The sequence below is a fragment of the Patagioenas fasciata genome, chromosome 1, assembly GCF_037038585.1.
Source record: "Patagioenas fasciata isolate bPatFas1 chromosome 1, bPatFas1.hap1, whole genome shotgun sequence".
NCBI lineage: Eukaryota > Metazoa > Chordata > Aves > Columbiformes > Columbidae > Patagioenas > Patagioenas fasciata.
In genome coordinates this window covers 6,712,501-6,726,093 of record NC_092520.1, presented here as the reverse complement: position 1 = coordinate 6,726,093, position 13,593 = coordinate 6,712,501, and the positions used below count along the sequence as shown (strand labels likewise).

General features: G+C 36.1%; 1 protein-coding gene across 3 annotated transcripts in view; it reads left to right on the top strand.

Annotated features, from left to right (window-relative positions):
* The window catches only part of TENM4 (teneurin transmembrane protein 4), a 1,673,798-nt gene that overhangs the window by 218,006 nt on the left and 1,442,199 nt on the right, over positions 1 to 13,593 (top strand). For all 3 annotated transcript variants that reach the window (XM_071817725.1, XM_071817645.1, XM_071817681.1), the window contains exon 2: positions 1,836 to 1,885. The gene's annotated coding sequence lies outside the window, so the exon portion shown is untranslated. The remainder of the gene's footprint in view (positions 1 to 1,835; positions 1,886 to 13,593) is intronic.

Here is a 13,593-nt window from a genome sequence, read left to right as displayed (position 1 = left end):
CAGTGTTTGTGAATGACTAATGCTATTAGGGATATTCCTCATCATTATTTGCTTGTGAAGGAGACTGAGTGGGATTTTTTCAGATAAAGTATTAAGCCTCTCTACACAGCGTACAGGCCTGATACAGTCTGTGATATTAAAGGAAAACAGAGCTGAGATTACTTTGTATGGAATACCATTTTTTACTGTTGCCACTATTTAAAATATCATAATGGTTTTAGCGACAGCTGCTTAACCCCTGTATATAGAACATTTCATCTTCTCATATCACAGCCTTTATACTCTGAAATAATGGGTTTGAAGAAGCTTATTTGACCATTGTGTTTACGAATAATTTGAATTTTAGTCTAATAACATTTAGAATCTTCGCTAGCCTCAGTAACTTTGTTTCAGTTAATTTAAATATTTCAGTGAAGCCTAAGGCCATGTTGAGTTTAGCTGTGGTTTCTTATTTGACACACCAATTTTCTGAACAGTTTTTGAGAATAAGATCTTCTGAGAAAACAGAGAAACAGCTTGACTCTCTTTGGCAAGTCTGTGTACTACTAATGCACTAATAGCCACCAACTTCTTGGAATCTTATTTTTATTATGATATTTAATTTTCCCATAAAGAGAATTACCAGATTCTCAAAAGCTTTGTGGAAAGTTGGCTGATACCTATTGAGATGGGAGCAAGAGAGTAGTCACAGCAGTTTTACATATATCCAATGGTCCATGAATGTTTCACTCTGTTGTTATAAATACTTTTTATATTTTTAAGTCAGAATTGAATTATGACCAAATATGCCACATTTCAGAAGAGAGTTAAACATCTAATTTTCATGTTTTGTCATCACTGAACGCAGTATTGCACTTGTTAAAATCTCATTTATGGAAAAATTACATCTACAGAGTTTTTTTGTTGTTGTTGTTGTCTGTTTGTTTTGTTTTGTTCTGTTTTGTTTTGTTTTTTCCTAAAAAACAGAAGCAGTTTAAATATTGTTTATTGCTCCTAGAAACAGGACATGGGTCTTCAATTGTTGAAGTTACTGGGAATTTTTTTATAAACTTTTGTATCAGTTTAGTGACCTTCATTCTTTATTTCTGAGTTGATTCACTTTTTTGTAATTAATCTATTAGTTTAAAATAAAATTATGCTGAAATGTTTCTACTCAGGTGGTATGTTTTCAATACCTTTCCAAATGCTTAAACTAAGCTTTAAGCCAGAAATGTACTTCTTTTATTCTAAGGTTAACATTTAATATTGACTAATGAATATTTTAATAGAAATATATGTAAACAAATATCTATCCATATATGAATGATTGCATATATATAAATATAAATGGATATGCATGTATGTAAGTATGTATGTATATAGATTTCTCTGTTTACATGCCAGTGTGCTTCAGTGTATGGTACCAAGGGATAAATGCACGTTTTTTATGTCCATAGTAGTCTTGTTGAACGCTTTGGTAAAGAATAAGACCATAAAAGTCTTACTGCATTTAGTATTTTTTTGTTTAATTGGACTCACCCCACATATCCTATGATATAGGAAATAAGTCAACTGTCATTATATTTCACGAAAATGTAAGAACTGTAATTTTGTGTATTGTAGCATAGTTGTATAACAGTTTATAAAACGTATAGCTTATACATCATAAAGACATCTATAGAGGATAAGACTGCAAAACCAAAAATATTTGTAATAATACTTCTTCTCAGGTGCCCTTCTGTTGTAAATCTGTGTCATCACAAAGGACTCACGAAGCTGCTCTGATGTGTTGGAGGTGACCCCTCTTTGCTGGATAAGGCAACTCAGACAAATCTCTCTGCTTCCTCTTTCCCCAGGCTCCAATTGCTCTTAAGAAAACTGGCGTTAAAATATTACTGACAGATTGGTAAGTCCTTTTGTTTCAAATTATTATGGTTTAATATTTTCAACTTCTTATGTTTGAATTTTTTTTTTCTTGGATTGTTCTTTTAATACCATCATAACATTCAATTTAATTCAAACATTAATTTGATTCAATATAATACCAGCATAACTTTCGATCACAGTTTCAAAAGCAAATCTTTGCCCTTGCAAATGGGTATCCACACTAGAGGAATATGGTTTAGCTTTTACCTTCTTCCTTTGTAACCTACCTCAGTTTTAGGTCAATTGAACATGTGTCTGAACATGTTGGAAATTATGCTGCATAACTTCTCTCAGTGGTGTAGTTCATCTGTCATTCCTAAGGCTCATATTCTGTGCTGGCAGAAATATATGTGGTGTCAGCACTATGGTAGATACACAGAATTCCAAATCTGATGTTTTTTAGAGATGTCATTGGGGTGCCAGGGTGTTTTTCAGGATGAGGTTCTCTTCCAATCAAGTTAAAGAAAAGCTTTATGTCCACTTCAGTGGTAGCTGGGTGATTCTGCTTTAAAGTCAACACAAAATTTGTTGAGCATTAATGTATTTATTTGTTATACTAAAAATATTCCTATTATCCAATAGAAGTACATAATTATATTGGTTTTACAGTGTTTTGTTTGTTGATGTAATAGAAAGTAAAATACAAACCATCAAATCATTATCTTATTATCCAATAGAGACATTTTTTAAAAGCCTAGCAAATAAAATAATTAACAATAAATGAGAAACTACAGTTATTTGCCAAGTTGTTTGTGTACTTTTAAATACAATTCCGTATGGGTCCAAAATCAACTATTTTAAGCTGCTCTTGCAACTATAACTTGAGGTCTCTGTCATAACAAAATGTTAATTTAAAAAAGTTTAACATCCTGTATAGAGACCATCAAATCAGCTTGCCTATAGATTCCTGACAAAATATTTGCCTGCAATAGCATTATGTGACTTTGTCATGAAAAATGCACTCTCTAGTAAGGGAATATCAGAAAAACTAAACAGGTGCAACATGCTATTCAAAAAACATAGAACTACTTCTATGAAATTACCTCAATTAGGGAGCATTTTTATTTGAAATTTCTATTGTTTCATTCATCATTTTAGAACTCTTTTACTAGTGAAATAATTGATGAAGTCAGTCAACCAAATCAAAGGAATAAAATTATATGCACGATAAAAAATAAACTAAAGCAAAAAAGAAGGTAACCCAGGTGTCTCTATTGAAACGCATACATGAAATGTCATCAGGAAGATGCTGTTTATAACCATTTTTATGTTAAGTTCAGCATCTGTACAAAATAAGATTGCAATCTTAAACTCATGTTGAGAAAGGATTATGTTTATTTCAAAGTATTGAATGATAACAAGAATGGGTCCTCACCATGCATTTTTAACAAATGTTCTTCCTGTTTTCCTAAAAGAGAATCATTATGATTGAATTGCATCACATAGATTAATTGAATATTTTTTTTCTTACATTGTGTACAGAGCTAGAGCTGGCAAACATTTTCCCTTGTGGCAGTCCCAGGTTAGCAGAAACCTATTTTATATGCTGAGGAGGCAGCTGCAGGAAAGGTCACAGTTCATTTTGAGGCAGTCATACCACTGATCAGAAATCAGATCAAGCAGTGAATAATGTAGTGTTATTGGCTTGGTCTCAGCGTCTCCAGCCTACACTGTGTTCGCCTCCACTTTGTAGGCTGGTGCTGGGTCCCAATGCAGGCACAGCACCTTCATTTGAGGAACTTATTCCCCTGGAAAATCACTTAAAAAAGATGTCAAGAAGGAATAGAAAAGGTTGCTAACACCAAAATAAGAAAGTTCCTTTGAAAAAGTGATATTTATTTAATGACAGCAAGCTTTACATTTTGCTATCTAGGACCAGATTAGGGATGTGTCCAAAGCTAAATGTCACAGATCATCTCACTTAATCTTGATTTCACCCAGCATAATTTGGAGAAATCTATGACAGTGCATCATCCCAATTCTCCAACCTCTACACAAGCACTTGCTGTCAAACAGGATTTTGTGATCTGTCTATATTACTAAACTAGAAAGAACCTGGGCTGTGGTATATGTGCTGTCGTGCATTGTGCACTCCCAAAAAATTTCCACCATGGTCTGAAGAATATCCCAAACCACAGGCTGCTCTCAGATGGCAGCATTGTAGAAATCATCCTATTTTACTAAAGAAAATAATTCAGCTGCATGGAGAAGTGTGATGCGGGGCTTGACCTCCAGAGTGGAGAACGACCCTTTATCCTTTGCATTTACTGATGAAGATATACCCATAGGCATGGACTTAGATAAAAGGTCAAGTCCAGGTTCCAGCTCTTGTTTTGTCACACATTTCTGTTGTAGCTGTGCACAAGAGGTTTTAATGGTATAATTTTGTTAAACAATGTTGTAGGGTTCTTGCTAATAATTTTACGTAACTAGGTAACCATTTCAGCTTTTTTCTTGCTAGTATTTGTAAAGTTCCTTTATGCTTATTTTGTTCATTTCGGTGCTTGAACTAGAAAAAAAGCTATACCGCATGTGTGATGGTATGACCCTGGCTGGGCACAAAGTGCCCAGCCGAGCCACTTTACCGCTCCCCTTCTCAGCTGGACAGGCGAGAGAAAATATAACAAAAGGCTCATGGCATGAGATAAGGACAGGGAGAGATCACTCACCAGTTAACATCATGGGCAAAACAGATTCGACTTGGAGAAAATTAATTCAATATGTTACCTATCAAAGTCATAGTATGACACTGAGAAATAAAACAAAATCTTAAAACACCTTTCCCCCTTCCCTTCTTCCTGGGCTCAGTTTCTCTCCTGATTTATCTACCTCCTCCCCAACAGCAGCACAGGGGGATGATGAATGGGGCTTGTGGTCAGTTCATCACACGTTGTCTCTGCCACTTCTTCCTCCTCAGCGGAGGACTTCTCACACTCTTCCCCTGCTCCAGCATACGGTCCCTCCCACAGGATACAGTTGTCCATGAACTTCTCCAATGTGAATCCTTCCCACGGGCTGCAGTTCTTCATAAACTGAGTCCTTTCCATGGGATGCAATCCTTCAGGAACAAAATGCACCAGTGTGGGTCCCCTACAAGCTCACAAGTCCTGCCACCAAATGTGATCCAGTGTGGGCATCTCTCTCCATGGGTTCACAAGTCCCGCCAGGAGCCTGCTCCAGTGTGGGCTCTTCATGGGGTCACAGTTTACTTTGGACATCCACCTGCTCCAGCATGGGGTCCTCCCTGGGCTGCAGGTGGAGATCTACTGCACTGTGTACCTCCATGGGCTGCAGGGGACAGACTCACCATGGTCTGCATCAGGGGCTTCAGGGTAATCTCTGCTCTGATGTCTGGAGCACCTCTTCCTCCTTCTTGTTCACTTACCTTGGTGTCTGCAGAGTTGTTTCTCTCACATATTCTCACTGCTCTCTCTGGCTGTATTTGCACAGTTTTTTCCCCTTCTTAAATATGTTATCCCAGAGGCGCTGCCACCATCATTCATGGTCTTGGCCCTGGCCAGTGGCAGGTCTGTCTTGGAGCCATCTGACATTGGGTCTGTGGGACATGGGGAAAGCTTCTAGCAGCTTCTCATAGAAGCCAACCCTGGAGCCCCCACTGCTATGAAAACCTTGCTGTGCCAACCCAGTACAATATAATGAGTTAAACCTTGGTTCATCTCAACCAACATGGAAATCCTGAGTGGGGAGTGAGTTCTATTCTTAGCTAATGGGGTTAGAGAAACATCTCTAGGGGGCGATTCATTCCACCTCTGATGTGAATTGCTCACTGGAGTTGTCTCTTCCTCCCCACTGATACCTCACGTAAATAGGATGATTCCAAACACTTCATTTTATTATAACTACTCATAAACAGCACACAGTGATTTTCTGGTTTTAATCTTTCAGTTTCTCTTAGTTTCTCTTTGAACATTACCAGTTTTGTACATCTTTCTTTAGGCATTTGTAAGTTTATGTTAAAACAGAAACTTGCACTGTCTCTCAAAATATATTGACTTTCAGAAATTATATTTATTTGCTCATTTTCTGTAAAGGGTTAGTGTCATGTTCTCTTCAGATGGCTTAACATCTGCAAAGCAATTTTGGATATCATACTATACCAATTCACCATATGTAAGCTGAAAAGAGTAAAATTAAAGTTTTTGATACATCACTGATAGCATTTCAGCTTAAAATATTAGAAAATATTGTCATTTTAAAAAATACTAAGATTTGAAACTGTTTCTACTGTGAAACTAAGGACTTTTCTAGCCTTCTGTGGTATTTTTCAGAAACAGAGGCAATTGCTTTTGTGATCATGATGAGTTCTGGTTTTCTAGTATTAACCCTGGACCATCCAAGTCCATTTTTTCTGTTTGTTTTTAACTTATTTTCATCCCATGTATTTTATCACTAAAATGTATTTTACATCTTCATCTATTATGAGCATTTATCAATCATTTGTTAATTTTTTGTCCATCCATTAAATGCTCTGAACCGTTTAATTGTTAACAGTCCAAACAAAACCAATAAAACCTTAAGGTAGATAATTCTCAGATGAGCAAATAGAAACTCAGACACCTGATTTCAAAAATTTAGGTGGGCAGGGATTTTTGGTGATCATCTGTTCCAAAACTCTTCCCAGGTCAGGACTAACTTCAAAGATAAATCTGGTTGTTCAACACCTTGTCTAGGTGAGTTTTTTACATCTTCAGAGATGGAGATATCATGTCTGAGCTGGGCAGCCCTTTCCAATGTGTCATCACCTTAACTGAAAACAATTGTTTTCCTTATAGCTAGTTGATGTTTCTCTTGCTTCAACTTGTCGACATTGCCACCATGCATCTCTAAGTGAAATCTGACTGCACCTTCTTTATAAACACAGTGAATGCTACTCCTATTCTCTATAATTTAGGTATCACAATTGTTATCAGAAGCAGCTTTGGAATGTTTTCTCCAGCAAAAAATTCTGTTTCTTAAAATAAGATACTCATGCAGAGGTTTTGTTCATAAATTGAATGAGGTGATTTTCTGATACATCTCCAAATATCAGTGAACAGGATCAATGGGTGATCCAAACTAGATTAGAGATGACAATGAAACATATGAGTTCAACCTGCTAAAAAAGCAACATTAAAAATGGACCAAGTCAATGTTATGATACACAACTTTATAATACTCAAGATAACTTTATAAAGCAGTTGCCTACCCTACACAGCACATTTAACAAGAAAAATAATGTAATGAATCAGTGGCAACTCAGAAGAGACAAGTTCAATGCTGTGTGTGCATTTATCAATCTAAGTTAGAGTGGAAATAGATTTCATATCCTGCTGTTTTGTGACATCCACAAACACTAGTGAAAAGAAGAATAGTTGTCAGCAATATCTGACCTAAAATGTGTGCAAGGTGCAATTGATGTGTGCTGAGTCTTACCAATGAAAAGCAAGGGCAAACAGGTCTGTCAATCAATATATATGAATTAGTGTTTACAGTGCAAAGTAGAATAATATACTTTGGGAAAGAGACAATATCTACTTTACCTGGTGGTACTTATTTGTACAGATTTTACAGAAAAAAGGTTAGCTGATGTGCAGATGCAAACCCCATTTAGATAATGTGGTGGTCTACTAAAGCTTCACAGTGGTTTCAGGACAGAACTTTTTGAGGTACTAGCTCTGCCCCAGCTTACCAGGTCTGCAGTCATTATAAAGAGCCAAAAGTGGGGTTTTTTGCACCTCAGTTTGACCAGGTGGATAATGAGTATGCTGTTTGAGATAAACACTACTGAACTATTAATCATGATTTCTCAGACTCTGTAGAGGATGTCAAATATCCCATGTTTTCTGGCTTTTTGGTAACCTGAAAAATCCTAACAGGATTTTTAGAGATAAGTGTGGTCTCTTTAAATATTGTGGAATCAGAAAATATATCTGGCTGGGTATCAGCCTAGATGACTGAGATTTGTCCAGAATCTGTTCTAGTTTGAAATAAGTGAAGTGCCCAGTTGTTTCATAAAAGTCTTGTTTATTTTCTGTAATCAGCTTAAAATGCAAATAATATTTCTGGATTTATAAGCAAGAATCTAGTCCAATATCATTCTATGAAACACCTAAGTAAATTATTGTTTATTGTGTATATATTTAATTTGAGATGAAAATTTAACATTACACTGTGAAGAACACAGAAAGAACATTTAAAATCAAGCTGCAGTTCCGTATTCAAAATTCAGTATGTAGACTGAGGTCCAGAAAAACTATACAATTTTCATCTAACCTGTCCCGTAGTTGATCATTATTTTTGGAATTGCCAAGATAAGACATAAACTTTAGCAATTAATAAATTGATGCTTGGGAATCATGGTTGTTGTTTGCAGTGTTTTTTGGGGTGAGGAGGTTAATTGTTTGGTTAGGTTTTGTCTTTTTTCTTTTCCCTCCCTTCAGCAGGTTGTTATCTAAGAAACTGTAAATCAGGAGTATATAATATTGTATTACAAAAGTCCTACCTGAATTTAGGGTACCAAGATCTCATTAAGTAATTCACTCTCCAGAGGGGAGGACCAGTGGGAACAAAAAGACAAAATGACTTGCCTCAGATTAATGAGTAGAAACTAGAAGAAAATGCTCAAAACTCCCGAGTCCTGGTCCCAGCTACTGCTGCCTTTCATGATGATTCATTTTCAATTGTGTGACCAGGACTTTTCATGACTTATGTCTCTAATGTGCTGGGGAATGATTTGTAAAACAGGCATTATAGTTAGGAACAGTTACAAACTGAAATCTAAATCATTCAATATGATTCATTAAGACTTTGGATGTCCAGCAGGCGGTAGGTTTCCACATAATAAACTTTTAAATAAAATGTAAAATCATCTTGGTCTTTTGTCATCACTGCAAACTACGATTATTCATACACTGTTAATGAGTATAATTTATGATAAGGCAGAATGACACAGCATGAAAGATTCTTGCCTAAGGCACCAATGAGCCTTGTGATGCTCGTGTAACAAGGTAATTCCTGTGCAATTCATACAGTGTTTGTGATGAGAAATACTAATCTGATATGATTGTCCTGTGTTATGAAAGAACAAAGTTAAATTGAAGTGATAGACCCACAAGACATCTTGGTTATAAGATTTATGTGGGTTTTTTTCTGATATTCTCTCTATGACTTCTTTCATGTCTGTTTAAAATAACAAAATATTTGAAAATATTATTCTAGTAATAATCAGTTATAATTTATCTGTGCTTAACATTGCTTAATATGTAATATTACACCTTTAAAATTGAAATAAAACTCAGAAAGAGGTGGGTTTTTTTTTTTCATTGACCTATTTTTGAGTCTTCCCTTGTTGTTAGTCTCCACCCTGTGATATTTGAACTAGAATAGATCTGTAAATAGCATCACTGCCTTAAAAATATCCCAGAAATTCTGGTCCTAAGGTATGCACAGAAAGAGTTATAATTGCAAAGTCCAGAATGAGCACTCATCACAGCCTAGATTCACCCCCACACCTCATAAACTATAGAAAATGTATAGTAGATGGAGAAAAAACGTAACATAGTCTAATCCATTCTTAGGGACTCCACATAGTGATAACTACACTACCTCAATTTGCCTGGGTACACCCAACTTAATTTTAGGCACTACACTGAGCTCCCTTAAATTAAGACTGCGGCGACTCCCTTTACAAGTACTGGAGAAGGGTGATTCAGCCAGGGTTAGATATCATTCCTATTGTGGAACAAGATCCTTCTGAGGATCATGGGATAACTCAGGTTGGAAGGGAGCTCAGGAGATCTCTAGTGCAATATTCTTTTCAAAGAATGGTCAACTCTGAATTCAAACCAGATTGCCCAGAAGGAGACTTGAAAGCCAAGAAAGGAAACAGAGCCAAAAGCCTAGCTGAAGTCAAGGTAATTGACAGCCAGTATTCTCTCCTCACCCAGAGATCCAGCCATATTTGTCATAGAAGACAATCAGGTCAGCTGTGAGTTATCCTTGGCAAATGTATGCTGACTGCTTCTGATCACCTCCTTCTTCATGTACAACAAAATGTGTTCCTGGAGGATTCAGGTTCATGGTTGCCCACCAATCAGTGTGGTGTTGACCAGTTTGTAGTTTTTTTTGAAACTCACTGCAACATATTCCTTTGATATTTTGTAAAACCAGCAGGATGATGAGGCTTCTGTCTCAAGGCGTCTTGGTTAAATATGAGGTATTTTAATTCTCACACTCCCCAAAATTTTACTGTTTCAGCTCAAATTTTAATTTTCCAGCTTCCACTTTCAGGTATGGCTTTGTTAGGCATTTGTAAAGCAGAACTTCCTCAAAATAAATATCATGATTTATGTACTTCAACAAAGTGATCAGTTCACCTTTCAGGCTTCTCTTTAATTAGCTGAATAAGCTATGTAAGACCTTGAAAGCAAAGGCAAGAAGTTTGAGCTTGATGTTTAAATGACTGTTTTGATGTTATTTAGCTACATCTTAATCCTGTTTCCAACGACTTTCAATACACATTATTTGTAAAATTATTAAAATTTATTCTTTAGTTATGCTGACTTTGTTTTGATGACATGAAAGGCATCCAAGATTACCATATTTATTAATTGGCTTTAATCAAGAATTTCTACAGACACTAGCCAGATAATGATAAAACTGCATCAATTTCACTGTTGCATGCTGCATTTTAAATGATGATGCATTTTCTCTCTGGTTTTGTATTATTAATACCATATATGTATATCAAGAAAATCTGTAAGGGTCCCAGGGGGGATAACAGTCCTAAAAAGTATAGGTGTAACCATGAACTCTCACTCACAAAAACCTTTCAGTCTCAGTGGAACAATTAAACAAAATTTGGGAAAAAGAATATCCATTTCTGTCTCCATTTTTATTGGAAAACAAAACAAAACAAAAACAAACACCTCAGAGACATAATAAATAGTATGATTAAGATCATGTAGGTAGTATCTTGAAATCCTCTTACTAGTATCTTTGTCCAAAACCAATCTGTTCCTTTCACTGAAATTACAGAGCTAGAAATTTATGAGATAGCCTCATTGTGCATTCAGAATTGCTTTAACACAAAGGGAAAAAAAAACCTAGTCAGTTCTTGTCCTGTGTATTTGTAACACTTTAAACAGACTTACAATGAAAATAGAAAAGCTGCCTACTGACAGATAAGAGATTGATGACTGGGATTAAAACAGAAAAATCTCTTCATTGGTCATTTGCAGCATCTTTATTCAAGCTAATGACTTAAAGGATCTTACTAGTAGAAAATTTAATGTAGGATTTTTATCAGAGGTAAAAGGTAGCACTTTAGGGAGAAACAATCACAGGCTGGTAACCGAGGACTTTGATGTATCACGTATTACTGTTGCACGCTGAAAGGATTAATTATAACAATAATAATAATATCAGAAGGCAGTAAGAGAGGCATAAACTATAAATAACAAACACGTTAAGCACCATTGAGGTGGAAATATAGATAGAGGTATTCAATAGGAGATAGTGAAATATGGTAGCTCAGTATACAGGACTTCAGGGCAGAACCTGCACAGGTAGGAATGCTTGATTGTAAGGAAACAGAGACTGGGAGGATCATGGTATTTGTTTTTGTTAAAGAGACTAGAGGAATAATTACATTGTTAAAAAAAATCCTGTGGGTTACTTTTAAAAATCTGTATGATAACTGGCTTACATTTAGTATATTGTCTAATGCAGTCAGGCATTTTAAATGTTACTCCATAACCCTGGGAAGAGAAAATTCACACGTGGTTTCTCTTAAAAGCTCATAGAAACTTTGGCAGAAATTGATCTCATCATGAAATTAAACCCTTTTTCTGAAATACGTATTAGTGCCCATGAATATTACTGGGTCACTCGTGCTTATACTAGATTGGAAACAAAATCAATAATCTTGGCCCTCAATCACATCCTCTATATAAGAAAGTTATATGTCGTTTCCAGAAATACCGGGTGGAAATCCACTCCCCACTGAAGCTCATAGCACAGGTTGACTGTCATGGTGCTCAGATCCCATTCTGAACAGTTATAGTGACTATATGTAATAGCAAGTCTGGTTGCAGACATGTTATATATGTCTGACAATTACTTAGAATTAAATACTCAAGTAGATTTGTTTCTCATGTTATTCTTCCCTTGCATGAGTTGAGTGGTGATGAACCACTGCAAAAGGCTGCTGGGAAAGAGTAACCCTGATGCTCATACCAAGACAGGTTCTGCTGATATCTGAATTCACAGCAGTAAAAACCTTGGCCAAAATTACTAAATTGTTGTAAGAAGAAAGAAAGCAAACACAAAACTAATAAATTTTGGTGGGGAGACCTTTGAATCACAGAATCACACAGAATCATAGAATGTTTGGGATTGGAAGGGACCTCAAAAAATGATCAAGTCCAATCCCCCTGTCAGAGCAGGAACACCCAGATGAGGTTATACAGGAAGGTGTCCAGGTGGGTTTTGAATGTCTCCAGAGTAGAAGACTTCACAGCCCCCTGGGCAGCCTGTTCCACTGTTCTGTTATCCTCACCGAGAAGAAGTTTCTTCTTAAATTTAAGTGAAACCTCATGTGTTCCAGTTTGAACCCATAAGAGACCCATTTGAGACCTAGACTGTTTTACAGTATCCCATTTCAAGAAAACAGTATTATGAAATGTTACAGCTAAACGCAGAGCAGACTGTGACAATATGTCATGGCATATCTTGTGTGTCAATTGTTTTATCCTTTGGGAAGTAGCGCAAAAAAGGAAGTGTTTTGCGTGCCATCTGTTTAGCGTGATCCTGCGCTTGTTGTATATATCAACCATATGACCAGTCCATGTATGTGCCAGAAGAGATCACTCTTTTCCATTGCTCATTTGATTGTACATTGAAAAGAAGTTTCAACAGCCTTCCTTTAACAAAGAAGTTTCTTGAAATAATTTGCTTACCTTTAGATTTTGTGCCCGTCTACTTTGGCCACCAAATTCATACCTTTAAATATGTATCCGTAAGGCAATATTCTTCCAGCGGAATGTGTTTCACCTTGCTAAACTAACAACTGCAAATATGATTAATTGCTTTTCCCTTGGGGTCATTTATTATGAATGGCTCACATAGTTACTACATAGAGCATCTTTCTAGGGTGGTGTGATAAAGTGAAGGCTTTTACAAATTGGTTTCTTGCTTGGCTGGTACCTACTGCGATTACCTGTGTGAAATTGCACGGCTGACTCTTGTAGACTGTAACATTTTGAGAAACTGTCCTGATATCTCAAAAAGAAGCATCAACAAAAAACCACCAAAAATACAAAACAAAAAAAACCCAAACCCACACCCAAAACCCTCATCAACCAAAAGTTTCTACACTATCATGTAGTCTCAAAAGAACACCCCTATCAATTGCAATGTTTAATTATAAAGGATAGGATGACGTAACCAAAAAATGATTTAAAAAATGATGTAATTTACTAACTGTAAAAGTTCCATTGTTTTAGGAGTTCTGCTCAAAAACATTTTTTAACAAAGAACACTTTAGTTTAAGAAACATGACTGTCAAAGGAAAGTATTATTCTTTATGGGAAAACAAGCAGATGAAATTATGCTTCTGTCTCTAGGACATCATAATAGACAAGAAATGTGTATGCCTGCAAAAACAGTCTATTTTAACCAAGTTCCTCA